Raw genomic sequence first — 19,031 nt, 5'->3', positions numbered from 1 at the left:
CCTAGAAAAGGCAAAAAGACAATAAAATAAAATAAAATATCTACTTTTTTGCAGAAACTATGGTTAAGTATGCATATGTACTTTCCCCAATACTTTTATTGAAGAGACTGAGACTTAACGAGATTAAAGAATCTGCATAGAGAGATTTCTAATTAAAATAATCTGGGAAGATATGAAAACCCTCCCCTTTCCCACTCTAAACATACAAATGTTGGAGAAAACATTATAAAGATAATAAAAGTTTAATATATAGTTAATCTTAAAAAGAAGAAAGGTGGAGTTCTCACTGTGGCTCCGCAGATTAAGAACCTGACTAGTATCCATGAGGTTTCGGGTTCGATCCCTGGCCTTGCTCAGTGGGTTAAGGATCTGGTGTTGCCATGAGCTGCGGTGTCACAGACGTGGCTCAGATCCCGAGTTGCTGTGGCTGTGGCATAGGCCAGGGGCTACAGCTCCGATTAGACCCCTAGCCTGGGAACCTCCACATGCCGAGGGAAGTGTCCCTAGAAAAGGCAAAAAGACAAAAAAAAAAAAAAAAGAAAAGAAAAGAAAAGAAAAAAGAAAAAAGAAAAAAGAAAGGTGCCAGAAATGGAAGAGGGGAACCACAGTAGGTAGGAGATAAAGCTGGGCAGAGACCAGAACTCGTACCACCTCCAATGCTGGTATATCAACAGCCCAGGGACAGAAGTCTGGGCCATAGGCCTAGGACACAGTTGGGATGCAGGAAAGTGTTGCTTTGTCCATGAGCAAGGACCTTGAACTATTTACCTACTATGGCCCAGGAAAGTCACCTGCCCAAGGCTGAGAATATGAAAAGTCCCTTGGAGATCAGCCAAGGTGGTGGGAAAGACCCTGAGCTCACCAAAACCACAACTATCTGCAGAAGAACCATCTACGAAAAAGACTGAAACCTCCCAGAAAATATCTTCTACAACTAAAGACACAAAGAAGGGGGAAAAAAAAAAAAAGATGGGTAGGAAGAGCCAACTCTTATAACCAGTCGCATACCTCCAGGTGGGCTACTCACAAACTGGAGAATAATTATAGTACAGAAGTTCTCCCCCAGGAGTGAAAGTTCTGAGCCCCACATTGGGTTCCCTAACCCAGGGGGTCCTGTGCCAGAAAGATGAGTTCCCAGAGCATTTGGCTTTGAAGGCCAGCAGGGCTTAATTTCGGGAGTCCCAAAGGACTGTGAGAAATACAGACGTGACTCCTAAAGGGTGGACACAAAATTGCACACCCACTGGGATCCAGGACAAAAGCAGTACTTTGATAGGAGCCTGGGTCAGACCCACCTGCTGGCCTTGGAGAGGTGCAGATAGCTGCAGCTCACCCTGGGGACACAGATACTGTGCAGTCATATCTGGGAGCCAGTGCCCATGGGCATGATTTGGGGCTCCTCCTTCTAGCTCATTCAAGCTAGACCTGACCCCACCCAGAACTGGGATGCCTCAGGCCAAACAACTAACACAGTCGCACCCATCATCAGATAGGCTAGCTAAAGACTTTGTGGGCCCACAGTGCCACTAAACATGGCCCTGACCACCAGAGGGTCAAGACTCAGCACCACCCACTAGGGGCAGGTAACAGCTTTGCCCTCAGGAAGCCAGCACTATGTCTAGACAAGCCTCACTCACAAGGAGCAGACACCAGACACAAGGAAAACACATTCCCACAGTCTGCAGACCCAGCCTGCCCACAGCAGGCCAGACCCTACCTGGGACCAGCTGGGCCCTGTCCTGGTCCACTAGCAAGCCTCAGGACACCCCGAACCCTACACCCAACTGTGTCAGGAATCATCTCCCTTCCCCGCTACCAATGATATGGAACAAGTTCTGGGATCCCTGAGCCCTGAAGCCGACTCCAGGAACCTACTCTGCCTGCCAGTAGTCCAGCACTAACCCTGGGAACTGGTTTCACTTGCCAGTGGGCAGACAACAGCCCCAGAGCTTTCAGGACCCTGACTGTGCCCACCAGTGAGCCAGCCCTAGCCCTGGGACACCCTAGGGTTCTGCGGCCAGCCACCTTGTGACAAGGTCCTGCTAAACAGCAGCCAGCAGCATCCACACAAGGCAGGACCTGGCAATAACCGGATCAGAGGCCAAACGAGCCTACCAGACCAGCCACAGAGTCAACCCACCACAACAGAAGGACCCATGCAGCCCTCTTTGAGGGAACCCTTTAGGCACATAGTTTGAGTGATGAGAGGGGAGTGCACTGCTGGGACACACAGGATGTCTCCTACAGAGGGCCACTTCTCCAAGATCAAGAATTGTAACTAACCTACTGCATACATAAAAATACAAATAGCAACTTAGAATGAGGTGGTGGGGAACATGTTCCAGATGATAAAAGATAAAACCCCAGAAGCACAGCAAAGGAAACCCTAAACAACTCAAAAAGACAACCCACAGAATGGGAGAAAATCTTTGCAAGTGAATTAACTGACAAGGGATTCATCTCCAAAATTTATAAACAACTCTGCAGCTCCATACCAAAAAAAACAAACAAGCCTATCAAAAAATGGGCAGAAGATCTAAACAGACAGTTCTCCAAAGAAGACATACAGTTGGCCAAAAAACGCATGAAAAGATGTTCAACATCACTCATTATTAGAGAGATGCAAATCAAAACCACTCTGAGGGTCCACCTTACACCAGACGGAATGGCCATCATCAAAAAGTCTACAAACAATAAGTGCTGGAGAGGGTGTGGAGAAAAAGGAACACTAGTACACTGTTGGTGGGACTGTAAATTGGTGCAACCACTGTGGAAAGCAGTATGGAGATTCCTCAGAAAACTAAACATAGAACTACCATTTGATCCAGCAATTCCACTCCTGGGCATCTACCCAGAGAAAACCACGACTCGCAAAGACACATGCACTCCAATGTTCATTGCAGCACTATTTACAATAGCCAAAACATGGAAACAACCTAAATGTCCATCGACAGAGGAGTGGATCAAGAAGATGCGGTACATACACACAATGGAATATTACTCAGCCATTAAAAAGAACGAAATACCAGCATTTTTCACAACATGGATGGACCTAGAAACGATCATGCTAAGTGAAGTCAGCCATACAATGAGACACCAACATCAAATGCTTTCACTGACATTTGGAACCTGAAAAAAGGACAGACTGAACTTCTTTGCAGAACAGATGCTGACTCACAGACATTGAAAAAACTTATGGTCTCCAGAGGAGACAGTTTGGGGGGTGGGGGGATGTGCTTGGGCTGTGGGATGGAAATCCTGTGAAATCAGATTGTTATGATCATTATACAACTACAGATGTGATAAATTCATTTGAGTAAAAAAAAAAACAGAAGAACTAAGTGAAGTGGAGACAGACAACCTACCTGACAAAAGAGTTCAGAGTAATGATCCTGAAGATGATGAAAAAACTCAGGAGAAGAATGGATGCACAGAGCAAGAAATTAGAAGTTTTTTACCAGAGAGTTAGAAATTATAAAGACCAACCAAACAGATGAAGAATACAGTAACTGAAATGAAAGCTACACTAGAAGGAATCAATAATAGACTAAATGATAAAGAGGAACTGATTGGTGATATGGAGACAGAGTAGTGGAAATCACTGATGCAGAACAGAAAAAAAAAATGAAAAGAAATGACAACATGGAGTTTCCATTGTGGCTCAGTGGTTAACGAACCCAACTAGGATCCATGAGGATGCAGGTGCGATCCCTGGCCTCGCTGAGGGGGTTAAGGATCTGGCATTGCCATGAGCTGTGGTGTAGGTCCCAGGCTCGAATCAGAGCTACAGGCTGCTGGCTTACACCACAGTCACAGCAACGCAGGATCCGGGCCACATCTGAGACCACATCTGGCTTACACCACAGCTCACAGCCAATGCCAGATCCTTAACCCACTGAGCGAGGCCAGGGATCGAACCTGCAACCTCATGGTTCCCAGTCGGATTCGTTTCCGCTGCGCCACAACAGAAACTCCAGGATGTTTATTTGGGTCTTTTACCTCCCTGCTGTGGCTTAGGTTCAGTTCCTGGCCTGGGAATTTCTGCATGCCATTGGCATAGCCAAAAAAAAAAAAAAAAAAAAAAAAAAACCATCAAAAAGAACACAATTAACAAATGTTGGCAATAATGTGGAAAAAAGGTAACCCTCATACACTCTTGGTGGGAATGTAAACTGGTGCAGCTGCTGTGGAAAATAGCATGGAGGTTTTGCCAAAAACTAAAAAAATAACTACCATATGACCCAGCAATTCCATTCCTGGGTATATAGCCAAAAACACTAATTTGAAAAGATACACGCACCCCAGTGTTCACAGCAGCATTATTTACAACTGCCAAAGTTTGCAAGCAACCTAAATGTCCATCAATAGATGAATGGATAAAGAAGATATGGTATATACATTGGAATATTACCCAGTCATTAAAAAGAAGGAAATTTTGCCATGTGCAGAACATGGATGGACTTGGAGGGCATTACACCAAGTGAAATAAGTCAGACAGAGAAACACAAATACTGTATGATAAAAATACAACCAACTAGTGACTATAACAAAAAAAAAAAAAGCAGAATCATATTATATAGACAACAAACTAGTGGGTACCAGTGGGGAGAAAGAAGGGAGGGGGTCAATATAGGAGGAGGAGAGAAAAAGGGAGTTACACATGGAATCATGTATGTGAAACTTCTAATAATCATAAAACACTAGAGAACATAAAGAATCTTTCATTTACTTTTTAAAAATTAAGATGAAGAGTTCCTCATGAGCAGACAGCCCCTCAAATCTGCACTCTGGACTGATACAGGGCCCCAGTTCACATTATCCTTGCAAAATGAAACCCTCTGCCAAGGAACTAAAACTAAAATGCTCAGAACTGGTGCGTTCTGTTGGAACAAGGCAGAGGTGATCATAAAACTGTTTGACCACTCAATGCTGTGTTTCTGCCCTGCAGGAGACATGCGGGACTCTTACGGAAGATCGGCCCCTGGAAGAGTGCTCACAAACAAATCAAATCAAAACAAACTAAACCCCAAGACTCTAAAGCCAATAAAAATCATTCACAGAGCCAGCAAACAAAAAAATCTATATCTGAGATCTGAAAGAGACTTCAAAGTAACAATCAGGAAAATAAGATAAAAAACATGAACAGGAGGCAACTAAAAGTAGAATTTCTAGATATGAAAAGTATTTGTTAAAATTTTTTAAAAACTCAATACTCACGGGTTAAACAGTAGATCAGACATAGAGAGTTACTGAATTGAGGATATATCTGAGGAGGTCTCCCAGAATGCCATGCAGAGATACAGAGACAGCAAATATGAGAGGAGAGACACAGAGGATGGATTGAGAAACTCAGTATCCACATAATGAAGATCTGGAATATGAAGGAGGTCATCTTTGGTCCAGTTCTCTGCGTCCCAAGCTGGTAAATTAAATTTATCCACGAAAAAACTTGTATAAGAATATTCAGGAGTTCCCGCTGTGGCTTAGCAGGTTAAGAACCCTACACAGTATCTGTGTTCAATCCCTGGCCTCTCTCAGTGGGTTGGATGCAGCATTGCCACGAGCTGCGGTGTGGGTTACAGATGTGGCTCGGATCTGGTGTTGCTGTGGCTGTGGTGTAGGCCAGTAGGTGCAGCTTAGATTTGACCCCTAGTCTGGGAACGTCCATATGCCACAGGCTCGGCCGTGAAAAGAAAAAGAAAAAAAAAAAGAATATTCATAACAGCCCCAAACTGGAAACTGTCCAAGTGGTACATCCATACAATGGAATGCTAATCAGTAATAAGAAGGAATGAATTACTGGTCCATGTGACTTGGATGGATCTCAAATAACATCAGGCTTCGTGAAAGAAGCCAGATACAAAAGAGATACTGTATAATTCTATTTATATAAAGTTCTAGAACAGCTAAAACCAATCTACGGTGGGGAAAAAAATCTGAATAGTAGTTGCCTCGGGAGTGGTGGATACAGGGAAGAGACTTTTAAAAGCTGAGCACTGAATGACAAAAAGGAGCCAGTGATGCCAAATTCTAAGGAGAAGCATTTCAGGCATGAGGGAACTTTCTGGAATTGTGGTAAAGTTTTATGTCTTGAAGGAGACTTGGGTTACATGGTTGTATGTAATTATCAAAATTAGGGATATTCCTGATTTTTTTCCCGCTGGCCTGATGAATAATGACTGTTAGTTTATTCACTTTCTGTCTTTCCCACTAGAATGTAAACCCCATGAAAACAGGGACCTTAACTGCTTCTTCACCACTTAACTGGCTTCTTCATTTATGATTAATTTCCTCGGCAACTAAGCACAGAGCTAATAACAATAAGTATTTATTGAATGAATAAAACTCAATTCAAGGTATTGTATGTTAACATTTTATGATAAATGTTTCTAATTCAATCATCAAAATCTATTTATTCATAGGAAACAAAAATTTTTTTTTTCCTTATTGAGTCTTGATGCTAATAAAGAAACAATATGGTTCAATACTGGGCTTGGAGTAAGAAAAATCAAACCTCGTGTTATGGGCCAAATGTCTATGTCCCTCTAAAATTTATATGGAAACCCTAACCCTCCAGTGGGATGGTATAGGAAGCAGAGCCTTTGGAAGGTAGTTCAGATCAGATGAGGCCATGTGAATGGGATGAGTGCCCTTAAAAAGTCACTTCAGAATACAGCTTGCTTACCCTCTGATCTCTGCCACATGAGGATACAATAAGAAGTGGTGGATAGGGGAGTTCCCGTTGTGGTGCAGTGGTTAACGAATCCGACTAGGAACCATGAGGTTGCGGGTTCGATACCTGGCCTTGCTCAGTGGGTTAAGGATCTGGTGTTGCCGTGAGCTGTGGTGTAGGTCGCAGACGCGGCTCAGATCCTGCGTTGCTGTGGCTCTGGCGTAGGCTGGCAGCTACAGCTCTGATTCAACCCCTAGCCTGGGAATCTCCATATGCCGCGAGGAGCGGCCCAAGAAATGGCAAAAAGACAAAAAAAAAAAGAAGTGGTGGATAGGTGTTCCCATTGTGGCTCAGTGGCAACAAATCTGACTAGTATCCATGGGGATGTGGGTTTGATCCCTTGCTCAGTGGGTTAAGGATCCGGCATTCCCATGAGCTGTCGTGTAGGTCAAACACATGGCTCAGATCAGGCATTGCTATGGCTGTGGTATAGGCCAGCCCCTGCAGCTCTGATCCAACCCCTAGCCTGAGAACTTGCACATTCCATGGGTGCGGCCCTTTAAAAAAAAAAAAAGAAAAAGAGTTGTGGACAGTCTGCAGCCCAGGAAAGAGCTCTCACCAGGACCCAACCACGCTGGCAAACTGATCTTGGACTTCCAGCCTCCAGAATCATGAGAAATTTTTGCTGTCTATAAGGCACCCAGTCTGTCGTATTCTATTACAGCAACTCAAACCAATTAAGACACCTCCCAAGGACTTGCTCTGGGATCCAAAGCTTTCAATGCCTCGCCATCTCCAGTGACTGAAAGGAATTGCCCTGCTTACTAAAAAAAAAAAAAAAACAACTGTATGAAAGAATTGAACATCAAACTGATAATAGTGGTTACCTAATGGGAGCAGGATTATAAATAGTTTTGGTTTTTCAAATTCCATACCAGAAAAATATAAGTTTGTTAGTGGTGCTTTTTAGAGAGAGACAATGTAAATATCCCATTTAACATTAAGATATATGATTATATTCCTGCAACAAATCTCATTTTAATGAATTAAATATGTTAAGGTGTTCAGAGAGTAGCACAATAACATGAGCCCTAGAGTCAAATACTGCGGGTTCAAATCCAGCCTCTGCCATGTGCTAGCTTCATAAACTTGGGCAATTTACCGAACTTCTCTAAGCCTCAGTTTCCTCATCAGTAAAATGGGGAAGATCATATCTACCATGTAGGAATATGGTGAGGCTTAAGTAAGATGATCAAAATATGGAGTTCCTGTCATGGCTCGGCAGTTAACGAACCCGACTAGCATCCATGAGGACGCAGGTTAGATCCCTGGCCTTGCTCAGTGGGTTAAGGATCCAGTGTTGCTGTGGCTGTGGTGTACGCTGTAGCTGTAGCTCCCATTTGACCCCTAGCCTGGAAACCTCCCTCCATATGCTGAGGGTGAGGCCTTAAAAAAAAAAAAAAGAAAAAGACAGAATACTTTACCTAGCACTTAGCATACTACTGGGGCCCCATAAACTAGAGAACTCTTATTAAAGCAAAAAAAGAAAAGAAAAAAAGATCAGAGAGCTAAAATTTAGGAGCCAGATTCAGCTCCCACACAATTCAAGATTTCCTTCCTTGGTAATCCTGACGGATCATGACCTGGGCTCTACCTGAATAGCTCTGAGAAGAGAGTTCATTATCTTATGAGGCAGTCTTTTTGGAAAATCCTTGCATTCTGTAAAGTTCCCTACATAGAAACTGCTCTCTTTGATGTTCGGCCTGGCCTCTGAAATGACAAAAGTGTTCATCCCTCCTGAGAGCCTGTGAAACATGTGAAGACAGCTTTAGGACTGCCCTTAGCACATTCTACTTAACCCAACCAGTCTCCCTGTGACCTAGCTTATCACTAGTTTATAGGCCACTCACCGTTGTGGCTAGATCCTTCTAAACAGCCTTTCGTATCCTTGCACATTCTGTTCCCTCTGCCCAGAGTGCCCTTCCCTCTGCCAGGTGCACCTGGAGAATGTTTGCTCATTTTTTAATGCCAGTCCCAATCTCAGATATAATCCACCCACTCTTTCCTCTTGGCCATCCTTGTACTCACCTGTGTCTCTGTAGTTGGTGTTATCCCACTGTATTGCAGTTTGTTCAATACACACATTTCTACTTTTCTGAAGCCTGTGGTTGTTTTTTTGGTTTTGTTTTTGTTTTGCTTTTTAGGGCTTCACTGGTGGCGTGTGGAAGTTCCCAGGCTAGGGGTCGAATCAGAGCTGTAGCTGTTGGCCTACACCATAGCCACAGCAACCCAGGATTTGAGCCACGTTGGCAACCGAAACCACAGCTCATGGCAACGCCACCAGATCCTTAACCCATTGAGAAAGGCCAGGATCAAACCTGAGTCCTCATGAATACTAGTCACTGAGCCACAACGGGAATTTCTTAAAGTGTGACACCCAGGTCTGTATTCAATTCTTGAGACATGGTCTCACTGGCGTGGACTTCCTGGGTACTATTACTTTGCAGTGTCTGGACCCTATATTTTAGTAATACTAGATGAAATGACAGATTTTTGAAGATAAGAATTAAACTGATAAGTCATATCAAGTTTGTGATAAATTAAAATTCACTGAAATCAGATTGCATTTACATTTTGTATGTTTGTAATTTATATTTTGCACTTAAATCCAAAATTTTACATTTCTTGGAGTTCCCGTCATGGCTCAGTGGTAATGAACCTGATTGGAACTCAAGAGGATGCAGGTTCAATCCCTGGCCTCGCTCAGTGTGTTAAGGATCCAGCATGGCCATGAGCTGTGGTGTAGGTTACAGATGTGGCTCAGATCCCAAGTTGCTGTGGCTGTGGTGTAGGCTGGCAGCTATAGCTCCTATTCAACTCCTAGCCTGGGAACTTGCATGTGCCTCAGGTGCAGCCCTAAAAAGACAAATAAATAAATTTTACATTTCTTTCTTCTAAATATCCTTTTGTTTGTTTTAGCCAAACCTTTTATCCCTTGAGACCAACTTGCATCTTTTTTTTTCTTAGCCACACTCACAGCACATGGAAGTTCCTGGGCCAAAGGTCAAACCTGAGCCACAGCTGCAACCTATGCCACAGCTGTGGCAACACCAGGTCCTTAACCTGCTTGCACCACAGCAGGAACCCTGACCAACTTGAATCTTAATTGCACCTTCCCTCCCAACTTAAACATGTTTTTGTATAAAAAAGTGAATTTCTGTTTTCAAAGAAATTATCATCTCCTAACATGTTTTTATTAATTCATTTTTCAAATTTATTTTTGTATTTCATTCTATCTCTATACTTAACACTAAAATGAGGTTACATTAAAGCAGAAAAGTTTAAAAAACAGAGTATTATTAATTTGCTTCCACTGAGAAGGGCTCCCTCAGACATGGAATTCCGAGGCACACAGTCAGGTTCCTACTTACTCTTGATCATGCATGGCCTGTGAACAAGGGCCACATGGAGAAATGGAAGGAGCAAGTGGGGTACCCCCATGTGAGGGAAGTCTTAGCAACACAAAAAAGACCTGACTATTTCCTTTTTATATGGAGAGATTGGGGAAGAGAGTCCCAAAGGATTTTATTCAGCAAACATGTATGTAGCACTTTCAATAAACCAGATATTGTGCTAGACTCTGGGTAAAAAGAGTTAAAAGGCACAATCTGCTTTCAAAAATGCAGGCTGCAAGGAGTTCCCGTCCTGGCTCAGCAGTTAACAAATCTGACTAGCATCCATGAGGATGCAGGTTCGATCCTCTGCCTTGCTCAGTGGGTTAAGGATCCAGCGATGCTGTGAGCTGTGGTGTAAGTCGAAGATGAGGCTTGGATCCTTTGTTGCTGTGGCTGTGGTGTATCTCTGATTCAACCCCTAGCCTGGGAACCTCCATATGCCTCAGGTGCAGCCCTAAAAAGACAAAAAAAAAAAAAAATGCAGGCTTCAGAAAAGTAGAAATGTGTGTATTGAACAAACTGCAATACAGTGGGATAACACCAACTACAGAGACACAGGTGAGTACAAGGATGGCCAAGAGGAAAGAGTGGGTGGATTATATCTGAGATTGGGACTGGCATTAAAAAATGAGCAAACATTCTCCAGGTGCACCTGGCAGAGGGAAGGGCACTCTGGGCAGAGGGAACAGAATGTGCAAGGATACAAAAGGCATGAAGCATCATGGTACAGGTGAAAAAGTTCAAGCAAATTTAACATGTACTGAATTTTGAAAACGTACTCTTGAAAAAAAGGAAGAATATCTTACTGATAATTTTCATATTGTTTTTTTAAGGGCTGCACCCATAGCATATGGAAGTTCCCAAGCTGGGGTTGAATAGGAGCTGCAGCTGCTGGCCTACGCCATAGCCACAGCAATGCCAGATCCAAGCCACGTCTTCGACCTACAACACAGCTCATGGCAACTCCAGATCCTTAACCCACTGAACAGGGCTAGGGATTGAACCTGTATCCTCATGGATACTAGTCGGGTTTGTTAGCACTGAGCCGCAACGGGAACTCCTCCGTATTGATTTTTAAGGTGACCTTTTTCATTGTAGTAAAATATACATAACACGAAAAGAACCATTTTAACTATTTTTAAGCGGATCATGCAGTGGCATAACTGCATTCACAATGTCATGCAACTATCACCACTATCCATTTCTAGAACTGCTTTATCATCCCAAACAAACTCTGTACCCATTAAACAATAACTTCCGATTCCTCCCTCCCCAGCCCTTGGTAACCTCCATTATACTTTCTATCTCAATTAATTCCATATTAAATTCTTACATCTTACGTTGAAATAATGTTTTGGATATACTGGCTATAACTTTAAACCCTGTTAAAATTGCTTGTAATGTGGCTACTAGAAAGCTTTCAATTATTTATGGGCTCACATTATATGTCTCCTGGATAGCGCCCTGCAAGAGCGTAATGTGTAAGTAAGGAAACAGAGACGGATGCTGCTGGAAGGAGTGAATACAGGCCAGGTCATGAGGAGCTTTATCTTACCCTGTAAGATAAAACCTTATAGGTGGTGGGGAGCCAGTAACAGACCTATAAGGGAAGTGACAAGTTCAGGCTCATAGTTAAAGAACACCATGGTGGCAGTGTGGCTGCCAGATTGGAGGAGGGCAAGGCTGGAGGCAGGCAGACCCATTAGAAGACTCACAATAGTAGAGCCAAGAGAGGAAGGAGACCCAAATCAGGGCAAAAGAAGGCAGAATGGAAAAGAACCTAAGAGAATGGCGGCATCAGAATCACCTGGAGAAGTAAACAAGTCACAACTTTTACAACTTGAAGTTTTGAAAGTCTGATGAATATAAAACCCATAGCTTTTTTTTTTTTTTTTTTTTTTTTTGTCTTTTTGTTTTTTCCAGGGCCGCACCCTCGGCATGTGGAAGTTCCCAGACAAAGGGTCTAATCAGAGCTGTAGCCACTGGCCTACACCAGAGCCACAGCAACACCAGATCTGAGCCGCATCTGTGACCTACACCACAGCTCACCGCAAAGCCGGATCCTTAACCCACTGAGCGAGGCCAGGGATCGAACCCGAAACCTCATGGTTCCTAGTCAGATTCGTTAACCACTGAGCCACGAAGGGAACTCCAAAATCAATAGCTTTTCAAATCCATTATAAAAATATGAAGGAGTTCCTGCTGTGGCTCAACAGGATCAGCAGCATCTCTGCAGTGCTGGGATGTAGGTTCAATCCCTGGCCCAGTACAGTTGGTTAAGGATCCAGTGTTGCCACCTCTGTGGCACAGGTTGCACAGCTTGGATCTGATCCCTGGCTCGGGAATTCCATAAGCCATAGGACAGCCAAAAAAGGAAAAATATATATATATGAAGAAAATCCCATTCATAACGGGGGAGAGGAATAAATTAAGAGTTTGGGATTAATATAAACACACTACTATATATAAAATAAGATAATCAACAAGGACCTACTGTATAGCATAGGAAACTTCACTCTATGTTTTGTAATAACCTATATGGGAAAAGAATCTGAAAAAGAATAGACATATTTATGTGTATAACTGAATCACTTTGCTGTACACCTGAAACTAATACATTATAAATCAACTATACTCCATGATAAAATAAAAATTAGGAGTTCCTGTTGTAGCTCCACAGTAATGAACCTGACTAGTATCCATGAGGGTGTGCGTTCAATCCCCGGTATCGATCAGTGGGTTAAGTATCTGGCGTTGCTCTGAGCTTCAGTGTAGGTCGTAGACAGAGCTCAGATCTTGCACTGCTGTGGCTGTGGTGCAGGCCGGTGGCTGCAGCTCTGATTCAGCCTCTAGCCTATGAACTTCCATATGACACAGGCACAGCCCTAAAAAGCAAAAAAAATTAAAAATTTTTAAAAATTAAAATTGGAAACTTAAAAAAAGAAAATCCTGGAGTTTCCACTGTGGCTCAGTGGGTTAAGAATCTGACTAGTATCCATGAGGACGCAGGTTCGATCTCTGGCCACACTGAGTGGGTTAAGGATCGGGTGATGCCGTGAGCTGTGGTGTAGGTCCAAGACGCTGCTCAGGTCTGGCATTGCTGTGGCTGTGATGCAGGCCGGCAGCTGTAGCTCCGATTAGACTCTGAGCCTGAGAACCTCCATATGCCGTGGGTGCGGCCCTAAAAAGCAAAAATAAATAAATAATAAAAAATAAAATAAAAATACAAACTACATGTTTTAAAACAACCACCACATGTACACACACACAAACCTAGGTATAAACTCAACAAGAAATGTGCAAGATCAATACAAAGAAAAACAGAAAACTTTACCGTAAACTATCTAAGACCAGATGAGCAGAGACGTATTACGGCAGCTATCACTTACAAAGTATGTACCTGTGCCGGGCTCTTTAGGTGCATACTCATGTATGCTCATGTTTATTCATGCATACATTAATCCTTTCAACAACTCTCTACATAAGGCACTATAATCACCCTATTTTTCTTTAATAAAGAAGATCGTTTTACAGAAATACTCAAAATAAGGTAAATAAATTAAACACAAATTTAATTTTTAAAAAATTTTTAAAAAAGTGAATTGACCATCAAGAAAGTGAAAAATAGCCACAGGATGGGGGAAAATATTTGCAAATCATATATCTGGTAAGGGCATATATCTAGAATATGTAAAAACTCTTACAACTCAGTAATAAAAAGACAAACCAATTAAAAATAGGCAAGGATCTGAATAGACATGTCTTCAAAGCAGATATACAAGTGGCCAATAAACACATGAAAAGATGCTCAACATCATTAGCTATTAGGGAAATGCAAATCAAACCACAAAGGATACTGCTTCACACCCACTAGGATGGTTCTAATTAAAAAGACCAATAATAAGAACTGGCAATAATATGGAGAAATTAGAACACTCATACATTGCTGATGGGAACATAAAATGGCACAGCTGCTTGAACAAATCATCTGGCAGTTCCTTTAAAAAACAATTAAACATAGAGCTGCCGTATGAATGAAAATACATGTCCAAACAAAAGTTCGAAGCAGCATTATTCATAAAAGCCAAATATGGAGACAACCTAAATGTCTATCAGCTGATGAATGAATAAATAAAATGTAACATGGGGATTTCCTGTCAGGGCTCAGGGGAAACGAATCTGACTAGCATCCATGAGGTCTCAGGTTCAATCCCTGGCCTTGCTCAGTGGGTTAAGGATCTGGTGTTGCTGTGAGCTATGGTGTAGGTCACAGACTCGGCTTGGACCCGACAAAGTGACTGTGGCTGTGATGTAGGCTAGTGGCTGCAGCTCCAATTCGACCCCTAGCCTGGGAACCTCCGTATGCCGCAAGTGCAGCCCTAAAAAGACAAAAAATTTTTAAAAAAATTTAAAAAGTAGCATATCCACAAGTTATGGGTTCCCCCAAAAACTGTGTTCCCCAAAGAAACAGTGAAATCCTAACCCCCAGTACGTATGAAAGTGACCCTGTTTGGAAAAGGCCTCTGCACACCTAATCAAGTTAAAATGAGGCCATGCTGGAGTAGAGGGCCTTTCATCCAATATAATTGGTGTCCTTCCATGAAGGGGAGAAGAGACACAGAGACAGACCTGCACACAGACAATATCGATGTGAAGACAGATGCTCTGGGAAGAAGGCCATGTGAGGACAGGCAGAAGCTGGAGTTATGTACTTGCAAGCCAAGGAATGCCAGAGAATGGCAAGGACCGCTGGCAACCACCAAAGTTAGAAAGAGGCAAGAAAGGATTCTCTGCTGGAGCTCTTGGAGAGAACACAGCCCTACACACACCTTGACTTTGGACTTTAAAGCCTCCAGAACTGTGAGAGAATACCTTTGTTATTCTAACCCATAGTTTGTCTTACTTTGATCCTGCAGCCCTAGGAAACAAACACACCACAGGATGGAATTTTATTCGGCAATAAAAAAGACTCGTACAGACACATGCTGCAACACGGATGGACCTTGAAAACACTGTGCTGAGTGAAAGAAGCCAGTCACAACGGACCACAAATTGTATGATTCCATTTATAGGAAATACCCAGATCTACAAAGGCAAAGAGATTAGCAGTTGCCTAGGGCTAGGGTATTGGAGAATGGGAAGGGAGTGACTGCTTATAGGTATGGCTTTCCATTCGAAATGGTAAAAATGTTCTAAAATTAGATTGTGGTGATGGCTGCATAACTGTGAATATACTAAAAATCACTGAACCGTACATTTCAAACAATGAATCGCGTGAATTACATCTCAATAAAGCCATTAAAAAAAAAAAAAAAAGAATTTGGAGTCCCGTCGTGGCGCATCGGAAACAAATTTGACGAGGAACCATGAGATTGTGGGTTCGATCCCCGGCCTTGCTCAGTGGGTTAAGGATCTGGCATTGCCTTGAGCTGTGGCATAGGTCGAAGACACGGCTCAGATCTTGTGTTGCTATGGCTGTGGTGTAAGGCCGGCAGCTGTAGCTCGGATTAGACCCCTAACCTGGGAATCTCCGTATGCTGAGGGTGAGGCCATAAAAAGCAAAAAAAAAAAGAAAAAAAAGAAGAATTTGACAACCTGATTCTAAAATTAGTCTGGCAAAGAAACTGTACGACTATCCCCAAAACCATAAAGAATGAATCTGTGAGCTGAAAAAGCATATGACTTCCATTAAAATAACAATAATAACCATTAGGGACTATTTACCCTACTTAGGTTTTTATAGACCTAAATAGACTTTAGATATCAAAGTATAATACATATTGAATATTAGATGTTGTGGTATTGATCCAGCAAAATAGGAAATTAGGACAAAGAACAGAAGATTGACTCTAGAATCTGTGTGCACGGGGTGAGAAATTAGTACACGATTTATGTGGAATCTTAGATTAATAGGTCAAGAATGGACTGAATATTCAGAGTGACATTATTTAGAAAAGAACAATTATGCACACCTCTTTCTCTCTCTCTCTCTTTCTCTCTCTCTCTCTCTCTCTCTCTCTCTCACACACACACACACACACACACACACACACACACACACACGAGAATTAGAGAAAAACTCTAACATGTAAGAAATTAAAGAAGAAAGCATAGTTATAAGAGAAAGCTCTGCCTTAGGGTAGAACAGAGTTTTTCAATTTCAGTACTATTGACATTTTAGGCCAGAAAAATTCTTTGTTGCAGGGGCTTTCCTGTTTACTCAGGAGGGTTAGCAGCATCCCTGGCTCCTACCCACTAGAAAACAGCCCAAAAAAGGTCTCCTGACACTGCCAAATGGCTCCTAGAAAGCAAAATATCTCCCATTTGAGAACCAATGGGAGGAGGTCCCTTGTTGCTCACTGGGATCTGGTGTTGTCACTGCTGTGGCTATGATTACAGCTGTGGGTGGGTTGGATCCCACATGTGGCAGGGCCACCAAAAAAAAAAAAAAGAGAGAGAGAGAGAGAGAACCACTGGGGTAGGGAGTGATAGCCACAAAATACAAAATTCACATAGTAGAACACTGATACATTTCAACACAAAATTTACAACTTTGGTTCAACAAAGACGCCCTATGGTTAAAAGATAAGTAACTTTAAAATGCACTATGTTGTGAATAAATATCTCAAACATATTTAAGCGACAAACGAGTAATATCCTGAACATATAAAACACTACCATACAGAAAAAGACACCCAAAAGAAATGAGACTTTCTCAAAAAAAGGAAATACAAACAGCCAACAACCATGAAAAGATGTTCAGTTGCACTAATAACTAGGGAAATACAAATTAAACCACCAAACTAGAATCATTGTCTACCCATCAGATTGGTAAAAGTAAAAAATACTGATATCAAATGTGTAAAAGAGCTGGGAAAATAGATATCGCTATACACTGTTAGTGGGCAGTTCGGCATGAAATATCCACACCCTCCCACCCAGCCAAGTCCACCTGCAGGTTTCTAGCCTTGAGAAATGCTCCCGCAAGTGTGAGGGTGGAAGGATGTGCTCTGCCACACCATGTCTAACAGTGAAAAACTGCAAGCAACCTATAGAATCTCACATACCATGGAATTTTATTTATTTATTTATTTACTTATGTATTGCTTTTTTAGGTCCACACCCGTGGCATATGTAAGTTTCCAGACCAGGGGTTGAATTGGAACTACAGCTGCTGGCCTATGCCAGAGCCACAGCAACACAGGATCTGAGCTGTGTCTGTGACCTACACCACAGCTGATGGCAACGCTGGATCCTTAACCCACTGAGCAAGGCCGGGGATCGAACCTCATGGATACTGGTAGAGTTCATTTCCGCTGCACCACAACGGGAACTCCCTACGGAATCTTAGCATACTCTGGAGTTTACAAAGCAAGCAGAAAGAACATGGTCGATGTCTACATATTGACAAAGAAAGTGTTCCAAGACCCACTTTTAGGCATAAGAAGAATAGTTGTCGGATAGGTACAAAAGGTCACATTTGCAAAATATGCACTTGTAAAAAGTTTAACACAAAATCTTACATACTTATATACAAACACATGTCAACAGATGTAAGGAAAAAGAAATAGAAAACAAACAAACAAAAAAACCACCCCAAATAGCAGTTTTTACTTGAGGGCAAGAGATGAAAGAAGAAAAGATGGAGATGGAAAGAGATGGGTCAAAAAAGATCTATTTTGTTTACATTTTTGACGCGATTGTATGCATTGATTACAATTTAAATAAATATAAAAGAATACTTTAAAAAAAAAAAAAAGCTCAACCTGACGAAAACGAATAATTCCTTCTCCCTATTAAACCTCTTTTCTCTTGCACTTCATAACTTTGATATTAACAAAACCTTTCAGTGCAGTTCCTTCTATCTTTATAAAGATAGAACTAAAAAAACAGTATAAAGTGTTTTCAAGGAGTGAATATCTAAGTGAGGTTGTGTTCATTCGTGTATCAAAAGCTTATAAAGGTTTGGTGTTTCTATTTCAACAAGCAGGTATCAATTTTGTAATAAATAATCATTAAGGGTTTAGTTTTCAACGATCCCAAGGATATGAAAAGAGAAAGAAGTGGCTCCGAGCAAGACCCAGAGAAGCGGGTGTGGTCTGGGGGAAAAGGGGTAATAACAATGGGGGCGGGGGTAGGTCCCCACGAACCAAGGGGACGGAACTGTAACAGTGGACGCCTGCAACATGCAGCGCCCAATAAGTTGCCACAAGCTGCGGGTGGTGCTTCCTTTTTTGCTAACTGGGTCAAGAAATAACGAAGGTTTAGCAGGTATCCCTAGAGAGAACAAAAAGGGGTCCGAAAAGGCAGCCCGGGGAAGGTCATGGGAGGCCACGTAAGGAGGTGAGAGTCCCCGCAGCGCACCTGGACCCTGAACCGCCCCCGCTGCGGGCGAGGAGGGAGCGGAGGCCGCGCCGGGGGGCGGGGAGAGGGGCAGGGCCAAGTCGCTTGGGGACAACGAGGTCCCCGCAATCAGTCGCCCCCGCACACGGTGATGTCGCCAGCTTTCACGAGCCCTCTCCTTAGTCTGCACAGGAATCCCCCTCCGCTGCTTGCACGAGCGTGGAGAAAGGCCTTGCCGGCCGCTAATTCTCACTTACCTGCGGCCCCGGACTCGACTGGAACACCTGCGGCACCTCACGCTGAAGCACTGGAACCTCTTTGGCCACCTGCATGCACCCACCCGGATCCACTAGGACCGAAACCACTTCCGGTCTTGTGACCGGCTAAGAGGACGTAACCCCAACTGGGGTGTACAATTGGGCGACGCCATCTTGTACGGAAGCAGCTGGGGCAGCTGTTGCCTCCCCAGTTTCTCCACTGCTGAACAAAGGGTCTGTTAAAATTGGAAAAGCTTAAAAATCTTTTCAGAAAAGTGGTGCTTTTGCGTTTGTTTCTGGGTA

At 42.8% G+C, this 19,031-nt stretch overlaps 1 protein-coding gene across 9 annotated transcripts in view; it reads right to left on the bottom strand.

Moving 5' to 3' along the window:
* EXD2 (exonuclease 3'-5' domain containing 2) overlaps positions 1–18,791 on the bottom strand; it is an 80,533-nt gene extending 61,742 nt beyond the window's left edge. For all 9 annotated transcript variants that reach the window (XR_014811021.1, XR_014811020.1, XR_014811019.1 and 6 more), the window contains exon 1: positions 18,729–18,791. The gene's annotated coding sequence lies outside the window, so the exon portion shown is untranslated. The remainder of the gene's footprint in view (positions 1–18,728) is intronic.
* Positions 18,792–19,031: the final 240 nt, after the last annotated feature.

This window comes from Sus scrofa, chromosome 7, assembly GCF_054392235.1.
Source record: "Sus scrofa isolate SSC_HxYL_T2T_F1_AM1 chromosome 7, Sscrofa_HxYL_maternal_Yorkshire_Landrace_v2.0, whole genome shotgun sequence".
Classification (NCBI taxonomy): domain Eukaryota; kingdom Metazoa; phylum Chordata; class Mammalia; order Artiodactyla; family Suidae; genus Sus; species Sus scrofa.
The sequence above is the reverse complement of the archived record's forward strand: the minus strand, read 5'-3'. Positions and strand labels throughout refer to the sequence as shown.